The sequence below is a fragment of the Octopus bimaculoides genome, chromosome 7 (assembly GCF_046866305.1).
Source record: "Octopus bimaculoides isolate indiv1 chromosome 7, ASM4686630v1, whole genome shotgun sequence".
In the NCBI taxonomy this organism is placed as follows: Eukaryota; Metazoa; Mollusca; class Cephalopoda; order Octopoda; family Octopodidae; genus Octopus; species Octopus bimaculoides.
This window is the reverse complement of record NC_142934.1, coordinates 66,170,804-66,195,772: the sequence shown is the minus strand read 5'-3', so window position 1 is coordinate 66,195,772 and position 24,969 is coordinate 66,170,804. Positions and strand designations below refer to the sequence as shown.

The 24,969-nt window shown below is 36.2% G+C and overlaps 1 protein-coding gene across 10 annotated transcripts in view; it reads right to left on the bottom strand.

Moving 5' to 3' along the window:
* The window catches only part of LOC106872834 (putative protein phosphatase 2C T23F11.1), a 228,587-nt gene that overhangs the window by 158,424 nt on the left and 45,194 nt on the right, over window positions 1–24,969 (bottom strand). The window contains exon 1 of one of the 10 annotated variants that reach the window (XM_014919964.3): window positions 16,940–17,250. The exons of the other annotated variants lie outside the window; for them this stretch is intronic. The gene's annotated coding sequence lies outside the window, so the exon portion shown is untranslated. Of the gene's footprint in view, window positions 1–16,939; window positions 17,251–24,969 lie in introns of those variants that run through there. 10 annotated transcript variants of the gene reach the window in all.

Sequence of the window (24,969 nt, the reverse complement as noted above, 5' to 3'; positions counted from 1 at the left end):
TATTTCGTTTTTTCTAGTTGATTTGTTCTATTAAATATAACTCAAGAAAATATCCTCCAATTTGCATTATATAACATATCACAGTATAGATGAATACACAGATTTCCACAAAAAAAGGGAAATATATATATCATCATCATCATCATCATCGTTTAACGTCCGCTTTCCATGCTAGCATGGGTTGGACGATTTGACTGAGGACTGGTGAAACCGGATGGCAACACCAGGCTCCAGTCTGATTTGGCAGAGTTTCTACAGCTGGATGCCCTTCCTAACGCCAACCACTCAGAGAGTGTAGTGGGTGCTTTTACGTGTCACCCGCACAAAAACGGCCACGCTCGAAATGGTGTCTTTTATGTGCCACCCGCACAAGCCAGTCCAGGGGCGCTGGCAACGATCTCGCTCGAAAATCCTACAGGAGCCAGTCAGGCGGTACTGGCAACGGCCACGCTCAAAATGGTGCATCTCATGTGCCACCCGCACAAGAACCAGTCCAGGGGCACTGGCAACGATCTTACTTGGCTTGCCGGGTCTTCTCACGCACAGCACATTTCCAAAGGTCTCGGTCAGTAGTCATCGCCTCGGTGAGGCCCAATGTACGAAGGTCTTGCCTCACCACCTCAGCCCAGGTCTTCCTGGGCCTACCTCTTCCATGGGTTCCCTCAACTGTTAGGGTGTGGCACTTTTTCACGCAGCTATCCTCCTCCATTAAAAATGATGCTTTTCATAGGCATGGTTGATTGGTTGAGAAACTTTGCAACCTTGTGGTTTTGGGCTCAGTACCACTGTCTTCTACTATAGCCCAAGACCAATCAATGCCATGTGAATAAATTTGGTAGATGAGAACTGTGTGGAAGCCCATCATGTGTGTGTGTGTTTGTGTCTTTGCGTTAGTGTTTGCACCCCACCACCATCACCACTTGACAACTGGTGTTGGTTTGTTTATGTCCTTATAACTGAGTGGTTTGGCAAGAGACAGATAGAATAAGTACCAAGCTTACAAAAATAAGTACTGAAGTCAACATCAACTACAACCATTCAAGGCAGTGCCCCAGCATGGTCACAGTCTAATGACTGAAGCAAGTAAAAGATAAAAACAGAATGATTACACTGTATGCATTCCTGCATGTCATAAGAGGTGACTAAAATGGTTGATATCAGGAAAGCATCCAACTGTAAAACACTGCCTCAAAAAGTCCCATTTAAACTATGCAGCATGGAAAAAAAAAATGAACATGATGATAAGGATAATGACATCTTTTATCAAGGCATTCCAAAAATTCAGTTAATCGATAACCCCCATCACTAACGGGTTACTGGAATTTAAACGTTATTGAGCCTGTCTCAGTTTTAACTAGGATTTGTAAATGTTTACCATGCAGTTGAAAACCATAAAGGTACACAATACTTATTTTATCGACTGGTATTTATTTTATAAACCTTGGAAGGGTGACCAGGTTAACTAGACCCATGCAAGATTTGAACTCAAAATGTAACAAAAACCACAAAGGATTTTGTTCAGCACTCTACTGATTTTGCCATCCACTTTTCTGCATGAATATGAATATATTGGGTTGGCAACTAAGTTCCTGCTGTCTTTTTAAATCTTAGAATTTATTGAGTTTTTAAATTTTGGAATCTTTTTTTTTTTCAAGAATTTTATTTTTGAATCATTTTGGAATCTATTTTGTATTTATTTAAGTTAATTTTTGTTTATTATCAGATCATTAAAATGGAATGTCAAGTTAAGAAAAACCAGCATTTTTGACACCTCCTTTTTGCTTTTAATCAATGTTCTAAGGCCGCAAAAGCTGCTCATGACATTTGTGCTGTGTATGGAGAGGGTGCCATAGCTGAAAGAACCATTCATGATTGGTATGCCAAGTTCAAAAATAGAAATTTTGACCTCAAAGATGCATCTCGTTCTGGCCATCCAGTTGAGTTCGATGAAGAGCAATTAAACCAACTTTTGCACGAAAATTCTCGTCAAACGACAAGAAAACTGGCAGAGAAAATGGAATGCTCCCACAGTGCTATAGAGAAGCATCTTCACTCGATGGGAAAGGTTCAGAAGTATGGAGCATGGGTTCCGCATGCTTTAAGTGACAACAAAAATCAACGAGCCACAATCTCCGCTGGTTTGCTTGCTTGTCACTGCTCAACTCATGGACACAAGCAAGAATTTCTTTACCGAATCGTTACTGGTGATGAAAAATGGTGCCTGTACATCAACATGAAGCAGCATAAGAAATAGCTTAGCCCCGGTAAACAAGCGACACCGTGCGTGAAACAAGATCTTCCTCCACATAAAACGATGTTGTGTGTATGGTGGGACTGGGAAGGGATTATCCATTACGAATTGCTTGAACAGTAATAAACAGTCAATGCGGAACTATGTCCAACTGATGGAACAACTCAACATGGCTATTCAAGAGAGAAGACCTAATCGGCAGCATGGAGTTCTGCTGCTGCACAACAACGCCTGCCCTCATATCACCTATAAGACCAAGGAAGCCATTCAAACACATGGCTGGGAAGTACTGCCACACCCGTCATACTCTCCTGATTTGGCACCTATGGATTTCCATCTCTTCGATCTCTTTCAAATGCTATGCATGGAGTTTCATTCAATACTGATGCAAAATTGAGCGCTTGGTTGGATCAATTTTTCAAGTCAAGATCAGGTGAATTCTACCAACGAGGTATTGAAAATTTTGATGAACTTTGGGAAGACATAAACAACAAGGGTGAATACATTATTGATTAATTAGTTGTTATTTTTTATTAAACCTTTTGAAAAATTTAAATTTAAAAAAACCACGGGTACTTACTTGCCAACCCAATATATATATATATATAATATATATAATGTATGTATGTATGCATGCATGCATGCATGCATGTGTGGGAGGGAGAGAGTAAGAGAAAGAGAGCAATGTCCAGTGATGATACCACTGAATACTTCATATTTTCATAGTATATCAAGAGTCAAGCTCTCTGTAAGCTGTACACAAAAGTTGATCTCATAATTAGAAGCTGATCAAACAGTAACACTTCCTTTTTTCTCTTTTTGTATATGGGGTGGTCAAAGGCATGGTCGACCTTTGCTTCCCACAACAACCACACACACACACATCTGGTGAGATCAATGCAATTTATGTTCAGTTTAAACACCTGCAGGTGAGGCTTGTAGATAAAAGTATGCAAAGTGAGGGAAGAGCTGTTCTAAGAAGAAAGGACTGGGTAAACAACTGAGTGAAGGACTAGGGAAACGCAATTCAATAACAGCAACAAGATGTGAAGAGACATTAATGGTACAGAAATAAAGTGCAACCTCTCGGCAGGGATTATGTACATCTATATGAACTGAACCATTAAGAGTTATAAAGTATCTTGGTTACTTAAACAGAAAACTAATGAAAATACAAACAACTGACACTTCAGAGTATCAACTTAACTCACTCCAACAACTTATGTTTGTGTATACTTCAACAAATGAAAAAAAAACAAAACAAACCCTGTTTTCCAGAAGGCCATAATATGTAACAAAACAGAAATGTAGGCGAACTTTCACTGCAAACATTTCAATGGTTAAAGAATTTTGAAAGCAAACTCTAAGGCTAAAATTAGGAGCCACAACCAGGACTGAGATTAAGTAGACAATAAAAACCTCAAGATGATGCTTACTTTGACAGTTTGCATGCTAAATGTCCAACTTTGTTAGTAGTGGAGCACCTTAGCCTCATAGCCACCACCACAGTATAATCAATCAGTCATCTATACAGATGATGAGCAAAAACTGGTAATATTACTAAAGAAACATAATCTTCAGCCAAAACAAACTGCATTATAGCAGGCAAGATAAATTAGCTGTCATCTTTAAAATGAAAAATATGATTAACAATACTAAGTAAATATGCTCTTTACATATGCTTTACATATATATTCAATCATTTATTTATTTACTTATTTTATACATTTTTAAGCTACGAAGTTTACTTTGCAGCTAGCAGGTTCACTCTCATTCCATGAAACCAAGGGCAAATGTCTCCTACAATAGCTTCAGGCTAACCAATGCCTTGTGAGTGTCTGTGTGAACGTTTATATTCTGTACTTTGCAGAGGTGACATTTGTTGATATTTCTCTGTCAACAAATTATCCAGTAGCTTTGCACTTTGGAAAACAATCAGCATCATCAATTTAACATCCACTTTTCCACACTAGCATGAGTCAAATGGAATTTACTGAGGCAGATTTTCTTCAACTGGATGCTCTTCCCATCGCCAACTCTCACCTATTTCCAAGTAAGATAATATTTCCTTACGACCAGACGTTTCATGGCATTTTGGAAACTCTATATTTCTCCTACACTTTGAATACCTTCTTATACTGTCTGGATAATCTAATTACTTCGTTTAATGAAATTATTGAAATCTATTTCTAATAATTTGCACAGCGTCTACTAAGTCTATGAGGCAATTATTATCCTGTCATTATGGCATTGCATACCTTCTGCATGTTTAAACATGGTCAGGACAATTTAAAGTAACTACTACTTCAATGTATTATGAGGTGCACTATTCAGATAAGACTGAATTATCAGAATATTCCATTTTAATAGCCATCCAAGGATTTAAGCGTACTTATTGTGGTGGACTTGTATAATTATCACAAATATTGATAAGCACAGACATAGCAATATTTCTTTACTAAAAAAAAAAATTGCATTTTGTTTACAGCAGAACTGTTAACTGAAACAAAAACAAAAAGCCAACTTATGAGCAAATAAAATATCACTGCACAACAATAATCAATAGCATTATTTACATTTGAAGGATATTTATCCTCATCTTGTTTGTTGTTAACACAATGTTTCAGCTGATATACCCTCCAGCCTTCATCACCACTATGCCATGTACCCGTGGCGTAGTGTTTAAGAGCATAGGCTACTAACCCCAAAAGTCCAAATTCAATTCCAGGCAGTGACCATAATGATAATAATAATAATAATAATAACAACAAAAAATACCTTAAGAATGAGAACTCAGGTTCAAAATTTCCCCAAGACACCTGATGAAGGCTGGAGGGTATATCAGCCGAAACATTGTGTTAACAACAAACAAGATGAGGACAACTATCCGTCAAATGTAAATAATGTACATAATTCCTCATCTCTTAAATATAGAACTGAATAATCAACAAATATTTTAGGTCAATATATTAAACTGGTTAGGTTATTTAACTTAACTGAGACCTAAAACATTATTCAGTTGCTCATTTGTTTAATGTTTTGTTTTTGCATGCTAGTATGGGCTGGACAAGAACTTATTTGAGGCACATTTTAAAATTGGATGCTCTTCCTGTCACCAGCACTTTCCTGTTTTTTAGGTAAGGGATTTACTTCAAGAGTGCAGAACAACTGGTCACAGTGTCAACAAGGAACAAAGAACATAAACATCATATCACTATTTTGCTCGGATGGTGACAAGCAAGGCTATGGAAAGTCAACATTCACACACACATGCACACAAACAGACACACATATACAATAAGCTTCCATACAGTATCCATCTATCAATTCCATTCACAAAGTATTAATCAGCCCAGGACTATAGTAGACAGTCATCCAAGATGCCTTATAATAGGGCTGAACCTGAAATCACATAGTTGCAAAACAAACTTCTTACCACACAGCCATGCCAGTACTTATATGTTTATTTGTATGTGTGTATATATGACATCCATTCTGCATGCTAGCATTAATGACACAACAGGGTTTTTTCAAACATAACATTTTCACCCTGTTAAAGAAGTTTTTCACCCTGTTAAAGAAGTTTTTCATTACCGGATGCTCTATATATTTCAACTTTCAAACTATAAAAACAGGTACCACTGCACAAATGTTCTTACTAAGGATCCTGTTAGAAATTTTCTGCAGATTTTGCTAATGCTATTTTCAATCTATCAAAAGAGCTTGGAATAAAATGAGTACTAAATTTAGTTGCTTATTCCCAGGTCAGTTCTAATCAAGCAGACATATGATCAAAAACAATCCAGCTATAATTATCAGATCATTTTATGTTCCAGATATATTAGGTAATAGGTACAATATGACATTTTAAGATGGTTAGTATGAGATTTAAAGGAGATATGGCTACTATTTCTAGCAGTCAAAGCAGCTACAGGGTGGCTTTCTTTTAGTTGTGAGCTGATATGTACATAAATGAAATACTCTAATAATGTAATTGCCTAATTTATTTGTGAATAATATGCATTTTTCCCTGGATTTTTAAACTTAAGTATTAGGGGTGCACAATATACATAAGTACATGTCACCCATTTTTTTTTCCCAGCCAAAGTGGACCACCACATCTGGGAAGGTATCACAGAAGTTATATCTATTGTCTAAGTTAATTGATATATAACAAAGAGTTAAAAATCACTATAATTAATGTTGCATTTTCCTATGATAGTAATTAATACATTAAATGTTTGGTGCCACAGGTAAAAACGTGTCCCATGGAATTACTGCCATCAGCCTTCAGTACAGAAGGCCAAATCAATTTTCAATACAAAAAAAGGAAAAAAAAAAAGACCAGAATGTAACACTTTTATTATTGAAAATACTACTTTATGTAATGTGAAGATTAAAATAATAATTAATCAATAAGGATAATACATAAATACTTCTCTTCCTGAAATACTGTAATTATTACAATCAACCATCACTAAATACACTTCCACTGAAAGAACAAATGTATTCAATAATAACAGTATTTAAATGGACATACATACAATGAAAGTGTTTGCATTCAGCAATGTCCTCTACATCCTCCCATACTGAAGGTTGATGGGAATAGTTCCAAAGGATTCTACTTAGCTCAAAATCATTGACATGAAATAATCAGAAAATAACTGACAATTGCAATATAACAATCACTTGTTTTTATCAAGACAGAAATTCATACTATAAATAAAATGCACAAACAAAGCCAACATCATTTATGTCCTATGAAATTATATACAAAATACTACATACAATAGTCTTTAATATACATTTATTCACTTCCTTAAAATTTGAAATAACGTTTCAATTTAAGATTCTGATTTAAAAAAGAAAAAGACTAAATTGAAAAATGAAATTTTTTTCACCATATTGAACTGACATAAGTATATATATATATATATATATATATATATATATATATATATATATATATATATATATATGAATATATATATATATATATATATGAAAATATATATATATGAATATATATATCATCATCATCATCATCATCGTTTAACGTCCGCCTTCCATGCTAGCATGGGTGGGACGATTTGACTGAGGACTGGTGAAACCGGATGGCAACACCAGGCTCCAGTCCGATTTGGCAGAGTTTCTACAGCTGGATGCCCTTCCTAACGCCAACCACTCAATATATATATATATATATATATATATATAAGTCAAGACTATTGAAAAGGTTGCAAGACGCAACAAAAATTTTAGGAAAATAAAAATAAGGACTAAGTGGAAATTTTACCGGTGAGTGTGTTAAATTATAAGGCACAAAAAGAAAATGACTCTCCAGACACACCAGAATATGCATCAACAGACAAACTCACATAAAGAATCTTGCAAACCAAATCCTAAAACGAAATATGTATAAGCATATATGTATATATTGGGTTGTCCGGAAAGTTCGTGCTGATTTATAGTAGCTTACCTTTCAACTTATTTGCCATGAAACCACCTCAATTCTTGGGAAGAGGTTATTGGCTCCTGTGCAGGTGGCACATAAAATACACCATTTTGAGCATGGCTGTTGCCAGTACAGCCTGACTGGCCTTCATGCCGGTGGCACATGAAAGCACCCACTACACTCTCGGAATGGTTGGCGTTAGGAAGGGCATCCAGCTGTAGAAGGTCTGCCAAATCAGATTGGAGTCTGGTGTAGCCATCTGGTTCACCAGTCCTCAGTCAAATCGTCCAACCCATGCTAGCATGGAAAGCGGACGTTAAAACGATGATGATGATGATGATGTATCTTCTTAATATATAAAGCTGAAGTTGTGTGTCTGTGTGAAGCCTTTTTGAAAGTTTATAGAAATCCACATTTTCCACTTTTTCGTAAAAATTTTTACATCAATGGAATTTTCTCGATGTGAACTTTCTAGTGCAGTAATTAGATTTTAAAAATTCCATTTACTTTGTGTGATTTAAGGGAGATTTGGCTTTTGATTCTAGCAACGTTGATATTTCTTCCATTCTATCTGTACTGGCGTTTTTACACATCGATCACGTGCTCAACATAAAATATAGAGAGTAAGAGTAAAAGCGGGAGAGAGAGAGAAAGTGATACATACAAAGTCCTAGATTAACTTGGTTTAAGACTATTCTTTCCTTCTATCTACCTTATTCACTCTTACTTCGTTCTTCTTCCTCTCTCCCATTTAATAGCTTTCTTCTATCCCTCTACCTCTAACTATCCACGTGACCTGGTCATTTGTGGCTTATCGTCATTTCTCTGCTTCGACCACATCTCTTTTCTTTGCTTCACTTTCTCATTTCTTACACATGCCAGCACCACTGCTCTTTCTTCCAAGGAATCTGGGGCTCTTAGCCTCCTTTTGCCGACGTTGCAATGATAATTTGTGACTAGACTCGTTCATATTTTCATTATATTGTCCGTCTGCATGTTCAGCGTCCTTGTCTCCTCTTAGTATTTTTTTACATATTTTTCATAACATAGAAACATAAAAACACACAACCACACATACGTGGTCTGTGACAACAACATACACATAAATACATACACACATCAACATTATAGATATAAGATTTAATGTGTGTTTCTTATATAAACACGCGCACGCATTGCCATTTTATAACTGTCTTCCGTTCTCCCTTTCTCTCTCTTCATTGCTCCCGTTCTCTATTCCTTTCTCCCCCCCTCTCTCTCTTCCTCTCCTCTCTCGCTCTCTCAAACGCGCACACACACACACACACACACACACGTACACACAAGCATTCACTACAATAGAACTAGACCTTACCTTACTACATGTTCGTCAATGTTTTGTAAATATACAAACTACAGAGCTTATATAGACAGGACAACACATTGCAAATCAGTGAATCTCATTAGAAATGTGAAAACTACCTACCCTGCCATCTGTTATAATTTCTGCTGTTCAGTTTAATATATACATAGATTATGCCTCCAAAGAAGAGAGTTTGCTGAGGAAAGAAAGCAACCGGTTTAAAAAGACAGCAACAGACTGCAGCAATTCACCACATTCCAGAAGCTACTTTGAACATAATGCAAAATGGTGCATCAACATCTACTGCCCAATCTGATAGAATTCTGGCAAAACTGTGTAGCAACAGATCGCCACCAATTGCTTCATCAGAAATTGCCGTCCTAGCTCCTGCGAAAAGGGATTACCCTGCTATGTATAATCAGGGCAGCGCAAAAAGTTGTTTTGCACAAGCATTTGTATAGCCAATTAGACGGATGAAATCTACGTACACTTAATAATGTTACGCAAAACAACCTTCAGACTTTCTCTATTAATTTCATCATAAGTGTATTTTCGTTGTAAAGCTTTCTTTTTTAGTTGATTTTCACCTAGCAAGACTTCTCGTAGAAGGTGTAATAAGTCACACCCGGATAACGCCGGGTTATACTGCTAGAAGGTATATTATATATGCATATGCATATATATATATACATACATACATACAATGGCCTTATTTCAGTTTCTATCTAACAAATTCACTCTCAAAGCTTTGGTCAGCCCAAGGCTATAGTAGAAGACACTTGCCCAAGGTGTCACGTGGTGGGACAGAATCTAGAACCATGTGGTTGAAAAGCAAGCTTCTTACCACATAACCATGCACCAAAACCCCAAAGAAAGTATATGTATACTATACATGAGCTATTTTCCCAGGATTTGATAGCCATAAGTAGAGATACACATTATACAGACATGTATTATACATGAGTAACTATGATAGCTTCAGCTTACATTTACCATTTTATCAATTAGCATCTATCATTGCACACCAAGAACAAATTACAGATATTTAAATGCCATGATAATTCCTGCATTAAATACAGTTTACCAACCCCAAATTACAATTCGATTTCAAAATATTCTTTGTTACCAACTGTAAAGCAGAACTAAAACCCAATTTAAAAAGTTTTTTACAATTTTTATTTTAATATAATTATTAGTCTTTGATAAAATTATCTTCAGAAAATACCATTCACAAAATAAGAATTTACAAAAGTATGAAAAAACAATTTCATTGAGAGTGTAATTTCTGAAGAAATGTTACATTCTAAAAGTCTTTGATGCATGTTTTTTTGTTTGTTTGTTTTCATATTTACATTCAAAAAGAATTTATAATTAGATTGAGGAATAAAAAATATCTAAAGAAAAAAATCTATCAAAAAGAAAATCTGAAGTTGAATCACAGAAGTCTATACAATATTCTATCGCTGGATCATAGAGATAACCAAGATGACACTGAATCGAGACAAATAGCAATGATCTGTTTACTAACTTGTGAAGAATTGGCAACAAAACAAAAATGTCCATGGTAATGATGTTGATAATGATACAAACAATGCAGTTAAACCAAATCAGATAAAAAGAACTGATTATTTTCAGTGGGACTGCTTAAGTGAAAATGAAGATGAGCCAAAAAGAGACAAGAACAAAATTAGAGAAAATTATCAGGAAGTAAAATTAGTCGGTAAGAATCGAGTTTTGTTTAGCCCACATCAGTCTTGGTGAAGACAACATTTGGTCAAAGGTGCTCCAGCTATGACAATCCTGTCTTATTTTCAGACATATCAAATTCAGGATTACATTATCCAGAATCTCCTTGCTATTTTGAAATATAAAGTGTGATATAAAGGAGATTTGGTTGCTATTTCTAGCTCATTGACCAACTATATAGAATGGCTTCTTTATAAAAATGATTATCACTGTTATCATCATTTAATATCTACTTTTTCATGCTTGTATGGGTCAGACAAAATTTTGTTGAGGCAGATTTTCTATGGTCAGACGCTACCTGTCACCAATCCTCATTTGTATCTAGGCAAGATAACATTTTCCATAGAAGACTGAAATGAACATCACTTTTGTGATGATGCAGTTTGTTTACAACCATGAAGCGATGACAAGACAAGTATTCACACAAACACACAATCACACACACATACATATACGAGGCGTTGCTAAAAAGTTCCTGGCATTAAGGGCTTTGTGAAAGGCCTGGTTGGAAGCCCAACCTTCTGAGTTCTTTTACAGGGCTTAGAAAAACTGAAGGACTGCTGCAATAGTGTGTGTAAATCTGAGAGGGGAATATGTTGAATAAAATAATAATTAACTGATCCTCCAATATTTTCTTTTACTCAAAGCCAGGAACTTTTCAGCATCTCCTGACTACTCCCCAACTTCTCTCACAAGGTTTTGGTTGGCTTGAAGATATAGAAGACACTTGCCCAAGGTATTACTTATTGAGACTGAACCCAAGACCACATAGTCAGGAAGCAAGCTTCTTAACCATACATACAGCCATGCCTGCACCTATAAATCTAGTGAATAACTATCTGAAGATTAACTAAATGTTACATTAAAAACTTTCATTTTTTTTTTTTAGATCGATTAGATATTAAGTAATTGAACACTGAAACTGCAAGGACAGGGTATTAAGTAACTGTGCCATAAAGCAATATCTTGTCTTTGTTAGTCATGTTTGGGTACAAGTGAAAATAATTTACTTTCAAGGCTTCCCAATTTTACATACACTCCAAAAACTCATGCTTCTAAGGGGAATCATGAAATCAGTTTTAGATTTACAAACAAAATCAGTCCCCACAATTCACAGTATAATCAGATCAAACTAGTGACAAGTTGGATTCATATCCTAGTTTTCCCTTATTTACTGTTAGTCTTGACAATTCAAAACTTATATTCCTGTAACATAGTTTTCTTCATAATATGCAATTGACACTATCTTTGCTGAGTGGTTGGTGTTGGGAAAGGCATTCAACTATAAAAATCTTGCTAGAACAGTTACAGAAGTCTGGTGCAGGCTTCTGCCTGGCCAGCTCTTGTCAAACCGTCCCACTCATGCCAGCATGGAAGGCGGACAAAGTTTTTCTAGTGTCTTTCAATCCTAAAACTGAAAGGAATTTTTTATAAATAGGTTCTTCTACAATAAATAGAATGATTTTATTCTTTTGGAGGTCTTAGCTTGGCACAGCTATACTTGTGAGATCAAGAAGTTTTCTTCACAAACAAGTGGTTTGTGATTCAATCCTATTTCCAAGCCCCCTGAGCAAGTATCTCGTACTATTGCCCTGAGCCAATTGAGTGGATTTGATAGACTGAAAAAAAAAAAACTTGTGTATTGAAAAAAATTTATTGTGCAGATAGACAGATGGTATTTAAGAAATGCTAAAAGTCTGCATGATGATTTTCAAGAAAAGGAAATTGGAATTTCTATTGAAAAGTTTTTTCTGTCTAGTAAAAAAAAGACATGCAGAAGTTGCACAACATAAAAATGGTGAAGCTGTCTGTGCTGATACAGAAGCTGCAACTAATTATCCTGAGCAGCAGCTAAAGAAAATGATTGCTGAAGAAGGCTACACACCAGGGTAAGTAGACAATGTTGATGAAATTGCACTTTTCTGGAAGTGCATGCTGGCTATAACTTTTGTTTTTGAAGTAAAAAAAAAATCAAGCTTTTTAAGCTTCTAAAAATTCATCTGATGCTTCTTCTGGGGGGAAATGACGCTGGAGAATATAAAACTAAAGCCCTTACATGTGTTATGCAAAATTTAATCTCTATTTTGGAATTCAAATAAGAAAGCATGAATAATTAAGAGCTTTTTTGAGGAGTAGTTTACAAATATTTTTAGTTCTACAGCAGAAAGGTACAGTGCCAAACATAACATTTCCAACAAATTATTATCATTTTAGACAGTGCATTAAGTTTTCTGATAATGTGAGAATAGAATATATCCCCAGGAATATAACTTTTTTCCTCCAACCAATAGATGAAGATGTGATAGCTAATTTCAAGGCATATTACCTGAAAAGAATGTTCAACCAACTTAAGAAAGCAACTGACATAGAGATAAACACATAGTTAGAGATTTCTAGAAGAAATTCAACATGGATGTTTTGGATAAAATAGCTGAATCATAACAGGAAATGAAACCCTCAAGTTTGAAAGATGCTTCAAAAAAATATATGGTCAAACTGTGTCCATGATTTTCCAACTTTTCCACAAGCTGAACATCTATATCAACTTTGGAAAGATGTGATACTTGAAAATGATGAAGGGTTTGGATGAGTCATAGAAGATGATGTGGTTGAGTTTTTAGTGTCCTACATAGTGTATCTAACAAGAAACTGACACTGTTAGAACAAAAGCAAGCTGAGAATACAGAGATTCCAAAATCTCCACATAAATGAACTACAAACAATATTGCTAAAGTGTCAACACATATAAAGAAAGGATAGTAAGATTTTGTTGATGACAACCTTAATTGTGAACATAAGAATTACAAGAGGAAATTACAATGAGCTCAGTGTCTACACTGAGCAGTACAAAGATGATGTGCCATAAACATCAAACAATTTTCAATAAGTTCTTTGCCTCTCAAGATAGTGATGGTGAATTATATTATAACGAAGATAGGATCACTCTCATTTCAACACCACCACCATCCCTCACACAGTAGCCAACAGTTTTTGTGGTAGGAACATACACTATTACAAATATTGTGACATATTTCCTAACATATTTCTCTTCAAATGTTTTCATTTATACATATTGTATTGTGTAGGTTTAGAAGCTTACTTTTACACATAAGAGTGTTCATGTAATTTGTTTGTTGTTGATTTTTGAAAAATCTATCAGAATACATTATCATTTTATAGCTTGAAAATCAATGGGCATATTAATTTCATATAATGGTAAGATTTTCAGAAACACATTACCCCTGTAGCACAGGAGATGGATGTCTGTACACACAGTACAGATATATACCCACATACTTAGATCAAGCCATCAATGTGCAAGCATTCAAGAACAAAGACCATTAAAAACAACAAGATATACAGAATGCCTCAACATTCGGAATATCAAGAAAAAGCAGTGGAACCCAGGCAAGTCTTGAAATCAGTTTTCTCTCTCTCTCCCTCTCTCTGAATCAGCTATGAGAAAGGGCCAAAAAGGAGCATTTGCATTATGACCCTCACCAATCCTTTTACCACTACTTTGTTACCATGGCAACAAGGAAAAGAACTTTACAGTGACAATTTCTACTAAAAGCAAACACAAAAGAGAAAGTAAAGTTTTCTAAGCCAAACCGAACCAGAACAGGTGTTCCAGGCATGACCAAATCATACACCATTCAGACATAATGTATCTAGGAGTAGATTACATAGTGTTTTTCTTCTTTTAAAAACAGTAAAGGTATTGGTTCAGGATGACTAAGGCGGCGAACTGACAAGAGTCGTTAGCACACCAGGCAAAATGCTTAGTGGCATTTCGTCCGCCTTTACATTCTATGTTCAAACTCCGTCGAGTTCGACTTTGCTTTTCATCCTTTTGGAGTTGATAAAATAAGTACCGGTCAAGCACTGGGGTCGATGTAATCGACTTACTCTCTCCTCCGAAACAATGTAAATCCATTATTTCAGGAAGATTTTGTTGCTATTTCTAGCAGGTCGAAAGACCACGAGCAGGATCAGGATCAGGTGTTTACTGTTGATGTCAATGTTTGTTATTGAGGTCAGGTTGAGTAACTTCACAGGTTTCCCTTGTTAGCTTCTAAAAGCTCCGTCGTTTTTGTTTAACCCCAGCGCACTCTGAATGAACAGATCTAAAGACATTCCAGCCTTAAACATCAAGGGTTATAATATCAATGTCTAGTTTTAAAGCAGTAGGTAAATTAGGCTACCACAGAAAAGCTTCCTTGTTTCTAACACAGGTTTGATAGTTTGCAGCAGGTGGTGGTGGAATAAACATTTTAAACTGGTTTACAAATTCAATCTATACAAAAGGCTATTTGCATTGTACAGACTATATTTCAAAGTTAACTTTGTGTGCGCGCGCGAGTTGTTGATTTAAATTCAATTTACGGCAACAATTAACTATGGGAAGTAATCATTTCAGATCGGTTTCAGTTTCTTGTTATTGCGATTCATTTTCACTTTTGTTTTTGTTTCGCAAGCCAAATTATTAAAAAAAGAAAATCTAAAACGAAAAAAATATATAATTCAAGCATCACCACTAACTACGTTTTCATTGAAAGCCAAAATGCCGCTGCATTACCACCTAAAAGGAAAAAAATGTAATTCTCTGGCGGCCAAACGAAATCATACTAGGTAGTGACTGCTCCTAAAGTTTAATACGGTTGCAAAATTTGACAACCCACTTTGTAACTCAAATGGTTTCGGTGTAAAGACTTATAAGTTTTACCGGGAGGTAAGCTGAATGGTGGATAGTTTAAAATCGCTGCCTCTGATTTGATCCCACTGCACAGTGCACTTCTAACTGTAGTCTCGGTTAACCCAATAGACCAATATTTGTTTCAATCATGGGCACTGCCTTGAAGGGTTTTAGGCTATGGAGATTCCGATTCTGAAAAAAAAATTTTCAAAAATCTCAAATTCAAAATTTCGATCCCCCCCCCCCCCCGGTTTTTATATAGATCCACACCCGGTGGAAAAAGTGAAAAAAAAAAATAGTGTAGTAGTTGAAGTGCACCTTACATGAAATAAATATGAAGGAAAAAATGCGCTTTGGCAAACGGGGTTAGGGTTGGGGTTAGGGTTAGGTTTTGAGTTAGGGTTAGGGTAAACCTAACCCTAACCAGATTTGGCTGTTATCTCTAGCATGTAAATAGCCTGCTTGGTGGGGCGCGGAATTGAAATTTTTCAAACAATTTTTTTTCAGAATCGGAATCTCCATAGCCTAAAATTTTTTTTTAGGGGGAATCGCATGACCGTGACATGTAAAACACATTATCGAAAACGAAAATCGCCAAAATTAAAAAATAAAAAAGTTACAGCCATTTTCCCTCAGTGTCTAATTCCAATGTCCACCAAAATACATTCGGCTTCTCAAGATCATCGTCCTTTATTCTTCATCTTTTACTCGCTTTAGTTATTGGCACCACTTTGAAGGATTTTAGTCGAACGAATCGCCCCCCAATAATTTTTCCTTTAAAGCTTGTTACTTATTCTATATAAGTCTCTTTTGCCGAACACCAGGTTTTGTGATGGTTTCTTTTACGAACCAAATAGCTTCTCTTCATTAAAAAAGAAAAAAAAAGGAATTTTATAGGGTTTGTCTCACTTGGGATGCGGTAAATGTAATCAATGAAAACCTTTGAACTTTATATATCACTGGTATTGATTTTCTATACCTGCAGAAGGACGAAAAGTGACAAGTTGAGTGCAGCGTTGATTTTAACTGAAGACTGGCTGAAATAACAAATGTTCGAGTGTGAGCTAACATAGTAAATCTAAATGAATCAGAAATGCATTGATTTAGTCGTGCAAAATATTGGACTTTACTTAAAACTCTTTCAAAGCCTATTTGAGTTTATCAAATAATAAAATACGATATATGGTGACTAACGGTTTGCAGGAGGGGGCCTTTGCAGAAGTCGCTTGACCTAATAGAAATCGCAGTTAAATTTCTTTCAATTCACACCGTATCGTCTTAAAGAAAAAGGGGGTAACGAAAAGACACAAGAGATTCGTTACTTAGATAATGTAGTCCTAAGCACTGCTCGTCAGACGGGATGGTCACGACTGGAACAACAAAAAGAAGCATGCTACGTATATGTTAAATAAGCCAAACAAACGATTTTTTTAAGTGAGAAAACCTTACCTCAATGCGTGTTTTGCATAGAAAACACAGCCGACGAATTGTATTCCTTTATATGCACATAAAACAAGACAAGACAACAAAAATGACACTTAATAACCGAAGAGTATTCAAAACTATGAAGCGTGAGTGAGAGTGTTAGATAAATAGTGAGTGTATGTCGGAGGAAGAGAGGGAAGGCGGGGGAAGTATTGAGAAAAGAGAAGTTGTTTCGCAATATGGTTTAAAATTTGAAAAGTTATGTTTGTTTGCGCACTATATCTATCTGATATATGTTTATCTTATTGCATTTATCCTTGTATTTGATATGTTTAGATCCTACAAACTCGATGTGTGTGCGCACGCACGTATTGATAGAGAGAGGGGGGATTGAGAGATAGAAAGAGGAGGATTGATAGATAGAGAGAGGGGGTATTGATAGGACAAACTGGATAAATATAATTCAATATATAATATATTATTTTTATTAATCCTTACAAAATGCTTAGTGACATATTTATTCAAAAAGTTCTGGATTCAAATTCTGCTTGAGGACGACTTGGCCATTTATTCTTCTGGGGTTGATAAAATAAGTACCAGTTGATTTAATCGACTAGTCCCCTCCTACCAAAATTCAGGCCTTGTGCCTATAGTAAAAAGGATTATTATTATTGTGAAGATTGCCCCGCCGCCCTCTTTTGGCCGGGAGGGGAAGGCAATTTTTATTTGTCTAGTGGCTGTAGTGAAAAAGGTAGTATGGTGGACCCGTTTGAAAGGGCTAAAGGCAGGCACTTTCCTCTGTGGCCAAGCCCTCATCAACTTTTTCAAGTTTCATTTGAAGAGGAAGTTGAGAGTAGGGAGGGAAGTGTTGCTTTGTAGCAAGTTTGTTGAATGGTGAGTGAATGTTGGAAAAATGGCCAGTGTGAAAAAACCAATTCTGAGCATGCACCTGTAAACAAAAGAAGGGCTCTTGCCCTGTTGTTCAGGCACCCGTGGGTTTTTCCACGGGGTCCTCAAAGCGTCTCCTCTATTGAGAGTTTTAAATTGTTTAATTTTTAATCGTTATTTATATTGTTTACAGGTTGTAAAACCCATTGTATCGTCCTGTCTTTTGTCTTTTATGTTGTATGTGTTTTAATGTAATTTTATGTAAGCCCTTGTGGCCAATAAACGAATTATTATTATTATTATTATTATTATTATTATTATTATTATTATTATTAACCCTTACAAAATGCTTAATGGCATATTTTCCAGCTTTTTAAGTTCTGGATTCAAATTTCACCAAGGTCAACTATGCCTTTCATCTTTTCAGGGTCGACCAAATAAGTAACAACTGAACAATGGGAGGGCAATGTAACTGACTTAACCCTCCCTTAAAACGGCTGGCCTTGTGTCATAATTTGAAACCTTCATTACGTTTATTCTTCAAATGATACAAAATGACTCAAGGGTCAAGAGTTTCGTGCACAGCCACTTTGGCACCAAACTCTCAGCTCTTAAGTGACGTCTGCTGACAAATAATAACTTTGTATTATAGGCACAAGGCCTGAAATCTTGTGAGAGAAGACCAATTGATTACATCAACCCCAATACCCAAATGGTACTTATTTATCAACCACAAGAAGATGAAAGGCAAACTTGACCTCAGCAAGATTTGAACTCAGGACATAAGTTTTAGAAGAAATGCCTGTAAGCATTTTTCCAATATCTATCACTTCAGCCAGCTTACTGCCTTAAGAATAATAACTGTTTCAAATGTTAGCACAAGACCAGCAATTTTCAGGGGAGGGGTAAACTGAACTCAGAACATAAAGCTAGATGAAATGCTGCCAAGCATTTTGTATGGTGTGCTAATGATTCTGTCAGTTCACTGTCAGAACTTTGAAGGGAGGGGAAAATTGAACTCAACATAAAGCCAGAAGAGATGCATTTTGTCTGGTGTGCTAATAATTCTGTAAGTTCACTGTTTTCTTAGTAATAATAATAATGATGATATATACTAACATGAACATGTACATTATTTACATTTGACGGATATTTATCCTCATCTTGTTTGTTGTTAACACGTTTCAGCTGATATACCCTCCAGCCTTCATCAGGTGTCTTGGGGAAATTTTGAACCTGGGATCTCATTCCTAAGGTATTTTTCAATGTTGTTGTTATTATTATTATTATTATCATTTTTAAGGTCACTGAATGTTGACCTTCTGTGTAGAAACTACCTACTTCAGTATGGACACTAATAAATATCAACAAGAAGAGGGTTTAGCTATAGGTTCGCCATTATCACCGATAATAGCCAATATATATATGGAATACTTTGAGAATTTGGCTTTAGGATCAACACCACTAAAACCAACCCTATGGCTGCGATATGTTGATGACACCTTCATACTCTGGCCCCACCAGGAAGATGTCCAAGTGCTGTTAGATCATGTGAACTCAATAAAGCCATACCTACAGTTCACAATGGAAAAAGAAAAAGACAATCAGCTAGCATTCCTGGACGTATAAATAACACACACCAAGTATGGATTCAGGATATCCATATACCACAAGCCGACCTTCACTGGACGATACCCCAACTTCAACTCTCACCATCCATACAGTGTAAAGAGAGGGATTGCTCAGTGCCTAAGACATCAAGCAATGAATATAAGTAGCAATCGTGATATCCACCATGAAGAAATGATCAAGCATACTCTCCACTCCAATTAGGAAGAAAAGAGAGGATGAAACCGATAAACTGTCCACAGTCTGTCTACCCTATGTGAAAGGCCTCTCTGAAAGATACAAAAGATATGCGGCCCATATGGCATCAGAATAGTATTCAAAAGTAATACAACACTTTGCAAATATCTCCTTCGAGTAAAACCACCAATAGAAGAGAATATGACCAAAGACTGCATGTACTCCATCCCATGCAGTTGTGGTAGGTTATACAAAAGTGAAACATGCTGCCTCCTCAAAATAAGGGTAGAAGAACATCGCAAAGCTGTGACACGGGGAGATAAGCAGACCGAGTGCAGATATGAACAGCATAAGGGAACCGGTATTAAGAAGGATAGGAGAATATTAGATTTACAAGCCGTAAAATTCACTCCATAATTGCCCATGGGCATATGGCTTAGTGGTTAAGAGCGTGGGCTACTAACCCCAAGATTCCGAGTTCAACTCCAGGCAGTGACCTGAATAATAATAATAATAATGATAATAATAACATCCAAAAATACCCAGGTTCGAAATTTCTCCAAGACACCTGATAAAGGGTATGTCAGGAGGGTATATCAACCTGTTTTTTTGTTAACAACAAACAAGATAAGGACAAATATCCGTCAATTGTAAATAATGTACATAATTCCTTAAATATAGAACTGTATAAACATGTATATGTGGGAACATATATAAATGTAAGTCTGTAGGACTAGGGTGAAGAGAAGATTTTTGAGGACTGAATCTTGATAGACCCCTATCTTCACACCAAATTTATTACTGTAATCGTTGTTGACTCACACTTTACTAACTGCATCTTTGCAAATAGCTTGTACAGCCCTAACAAGCAATCTGTCTGTATCTAGTTTCCTTAGTACTGAACATGGTACCCTGTCAAAGCCTTCTCCAGGTCAACAAATGCCAAGGATAGTGGTTTGCTTGTAGCCAAGCATTTCTCCTACAGTGCCTCACTAGGAAGATTGCACTACCAGGCACAAAGCCAACTGCATCTCATTCAGATCTGCTCTGTCACAAATTATATATCTATATATATAAAAATGAGAATGTGTGTCTGTCTGTCTGTCTGTGTAAATCCCTAAAACTCGAGAACTACGCAACCAATTTCATTCAAACTTTACACATGCCTTACTTAGGGTTCCAGTTGTGTTTTAGTCAAAAAAAATTATTAACTTCTTGCAGAGTTCGAGCACACGGCAACATAATATCTCCTCCACTATTTAAGTATTACGTGTCAAAAGTGAAACAAAAACACTCATGTCAAATACTTTCACTTTAAAAATGAAACTATTCCACTAACTGAAACAATCACATTTCGATACTGTAGTGACAGATACTTTCACAGAGAGAGAAAGAGAGAGACAGAAAGAGAGAGAGAGAGAGAGAGATGTATATGTATACATATACATGTATATGTACACCATTTCGATACTGTAATGACAGATACTTTCAGAGAGAGAGAGAGAGAGAGAGAAAGAAAGAGAGAAAGAGAGAGAGAGAAAGAGAGAGAGAGAAAGAGAGAGAGAGAAAGAGAGAAAGAAAGAGAGAGAGAGAGAGAGAGAGATGTATATGTATACATATGGTGGTTGTCTACTCCTTAAACAGAGTTTGACCACCTCCTGCACCTACAACTTAGCCCTTTCATGGCGTCTGATGTGGCTTTTTAAACCAGACAGTGTTTTGAAAAAACACCCACACAGATTGCACCTCTGATTTGCACTACCAATACCTGCAAGTAAGTTCTGCTCATTGTGGATCCTAACATGTCTTTTTTTTATGTATACATATAGATGTACACATATATGTATATATATATATAGATCTATACATACATGTATATGTATACATATGTGTAGATGTATATATATATATATATATAGATGTACATGTAATATGTACACATATATACATATATACATGCATACATATATCTATACATATATACACCCATCACACACACATACACATGCACACAAACACACACATTAGTCATTTGTTTTCTTATCCAAAACTACGTCAAAAGTACTGAATGGATCTTTATGAAATTTGGAAATTATATTCTTTGCATAACGGCCATAACTCCCATAAAAATTCATATATTTTTGATGTTGATGAAATTTTAACCCGAACATAACAGATGAGCATTATTTAGAAAATGATGTCACACGTTATCGAGGCTACCATTCTTTCTGGATGTGCAAAAGGGGATGACGTCTTTATTCCAAGAATTCCTCTTACTCCATCAGGAGCAGACATTCCTTTTACATTCAGAAGACTACAATTCCCCCTTCGTGTGACTTTTGCCATGTCCATAAACAAATCTCAGGGTCAAACACTGTCTGTAGCTGGTCTTCTCTTGGAAGAGCCCTGCTTCTCACATGGACAACTGTATGTTGGCTGCTCAAGAGTGGGCAGCAACAAAAAACCTATTTGTATATGCTCCACAAGGGAAAACAAGGAACATAGTTTACAATGAGGTGTTATAATCACAACAGCAAGAAAGTATGTACATGATCACCTTCTTTTACGAAACTTCATTGACTTTCATATATTTATATTGATATACATATATATACGTGTGTTTGGGTGCGTGTGTGTATATACATCTCTCTATATAAAGATGATGCGTAGTCTAGACGGCGTTTTTAGATTTCATAATTCTCTTTAACCCGGGCAACGCCGGGTATTTCTGCTAGTATATATATATATATTCTTTTTTTCTTTTACATGTTTCAGCCCTAAGGCTGTTACCATGATGGGGCATCGCCAGTGTAATCACCCTTCTAATGACCAATTCTATGTGAATGGCTTTTAATGAGGGCTTCTGCTGTTCTTCATTTAATCATCTCTTAACTGAACATAGTCCATAGACTTGCTTGGAAATGATGGAAAAATTGGCTACTGTACAAGTGGATCAAATATATTATAAAACCATTTCCCTCAACTTCCAGAAATATTAGGATCTGAAGGATGGAGTTTTAATATAAGAATTTATCTTTTAGTTCCTCTCTGAAGTTTTTTATCTGCTTTTATCATTGTCTTCTAGATCAGACACAGTTTAACTAGCATGAGATGCTTACATCTTTGATCTTATATATATTTACTACCTTAGTGATGAAGTTAATAGATAATCTGTTATATATCATTGTTCTAATATATTTAGAAATAAGATGAACCAGTGGGGAGGGCATCTTGATCTGCTAGAGATAGCAGCTAAATATAATGGCAGAACACTTATTGTACTGAGAATGTATTAGTGAAAAGACTAATAGAGACACTAATGGGAAGTGAGTAATAGGAGGAAAGAGGAGTAATGTCAACAGTTAGTAAAAGAGAGTCAGAGAGTGATGAAGAGGATACTGAGATGAATTGAGCAGGAAGAGATTCAGGACTACTCTGCATTATATACAGGTGAGAGGGGTTGGAAGTAGTGGTGCCAGAAAGAGAGATAGACATGATAGTGAAGAGAAGCAAGAGCAGGCCTTAAAGTTAATATGGCCAAGAAGGTGAACAGAAGAGTGCATGGTGACAGAAGCATCATAAAGTGTGAGTATATGAAGGGTGGATATTGGTTGCAAGAGGGTTTATGGAGAAGGACAGTGAGTGATGGATAGAATAGGAGCAGAGATAAACATGAAATGAAGGTAGCCAATAGTGAGCTAGGGTGTGAGTTGGTCAATGATAACAATGAAAGATGGATGTCAGTATGAAGTTGCTCAGGGAAGGGTAAGTGATGACTGGCAGTGCAGAAAGTGTGATATGTTACATAGTAATGATACAGAAGATAGTAGAGTGATGGAGGCAGGAGTGATAGAGAGACAAGTGGTGACAGCAGGTGTAGACTAGAAATGGATATATTAGGCAAGGGACCAAAAGCATAGCTAGAGTGTGCTGCCCAGGGTGGCCCTTCCGTTTGCCATCCCCAGACCCCACAAACAACATATATTGCCACCCAGGGCGGGACCCCCCACACCGCCCCCTCCCCTAGCTACACTAGTGGGTATATATGTAGTTTTATGTATGTAGATTTGTGTGTGTGTCTGTGTCAGCATATTGCAAGTGCCTTTATGTGCAAATGTGTGCCTGTATGATAAAATACATTTCATCCAGCAGTGATGTCTTCTAAACTTGTCTATACACAATGTGTGTGTGTATGCGTGTGTATACACATAAATACATATATATTATCATCATCATCATCATCATCATTTAACCTCTGCTTTCCATGCTGGCTTGGGCTAGATGGTTTGACTGAAACCTGTAAGCTGGAGAGCTGCACCAGGTTCCAATCTGATTTGGCATGGTTTCTACAGCTGGATGCCCTTCCTAATGCCAACCACTCCAAGAGTGCTATGGGTGCTTTTTACGTACCACTAGCACTGCCATTGGCCACAACTATGATTTCACTTGGCTTGATGAGTCTTCTCAAGGATAGCATATTGTCAAAGGTCCTGGTCACATACCCACATGTATACACACACACTCAAACACAAAACAAAAACAGTCGAAATGTTTGGTGTATTAAGAAGTACTGTCTCGAAAGTAATGACAGCCAAAAGAAGCATTTGACCTAGACTGCCTTCTTCCAACTGTTAAACATGGAGGATATATACATACATACATACATGAGGTGGTGCTGAGAAGTTCCTGGCTTAAAGGGTATAGCGAAAGGCCTGGTTGGAAGCCCAACCTTCTGAGTTCTTTTACAGGGCTTAGAAAAACTGAAGAACTACAGCAATGTGTGTAAATCTGAGAGGGGATCATGTTGAATAAAATCATAATTAACTGATCCCTTGTATTTTCTTTTACCCAAAGCCAGGAACTTTTCAGCATCCCCTCATAATTACACATGCATATATATATATATTATACATGTATATACATACATATATATATATACATATATATATATATATATATATATATATATATATATATATATATCGTGTCTTGTTATAGAGGAGGTACATGGTTATCCAGAGAGACAGAGAGAGAGAATTACTGAAAGAGGCCAGAAACATATACATGTTGGACTGCTGAACTCTACACATTCTCCCTCTATCTATTTCCTCTTATTCCTTTCTGTCAAAGAGCATAGGCTCAAAATGTAAAAGACTTTTCCATTTTTCCTGAGTGTCAAACAAATACATTTGCTTGTTGTTCCTATACCTATCTTCGTCTTCTGTTTTTCTATGAATTAGAACTATATACATATACATACATACCGACACATACATACATACAGACAAACATATGTACATCATATACACACATACATTGCAGCCATGCTGGAGCATTGTCTTGGAGAATTTTTAGTCAAA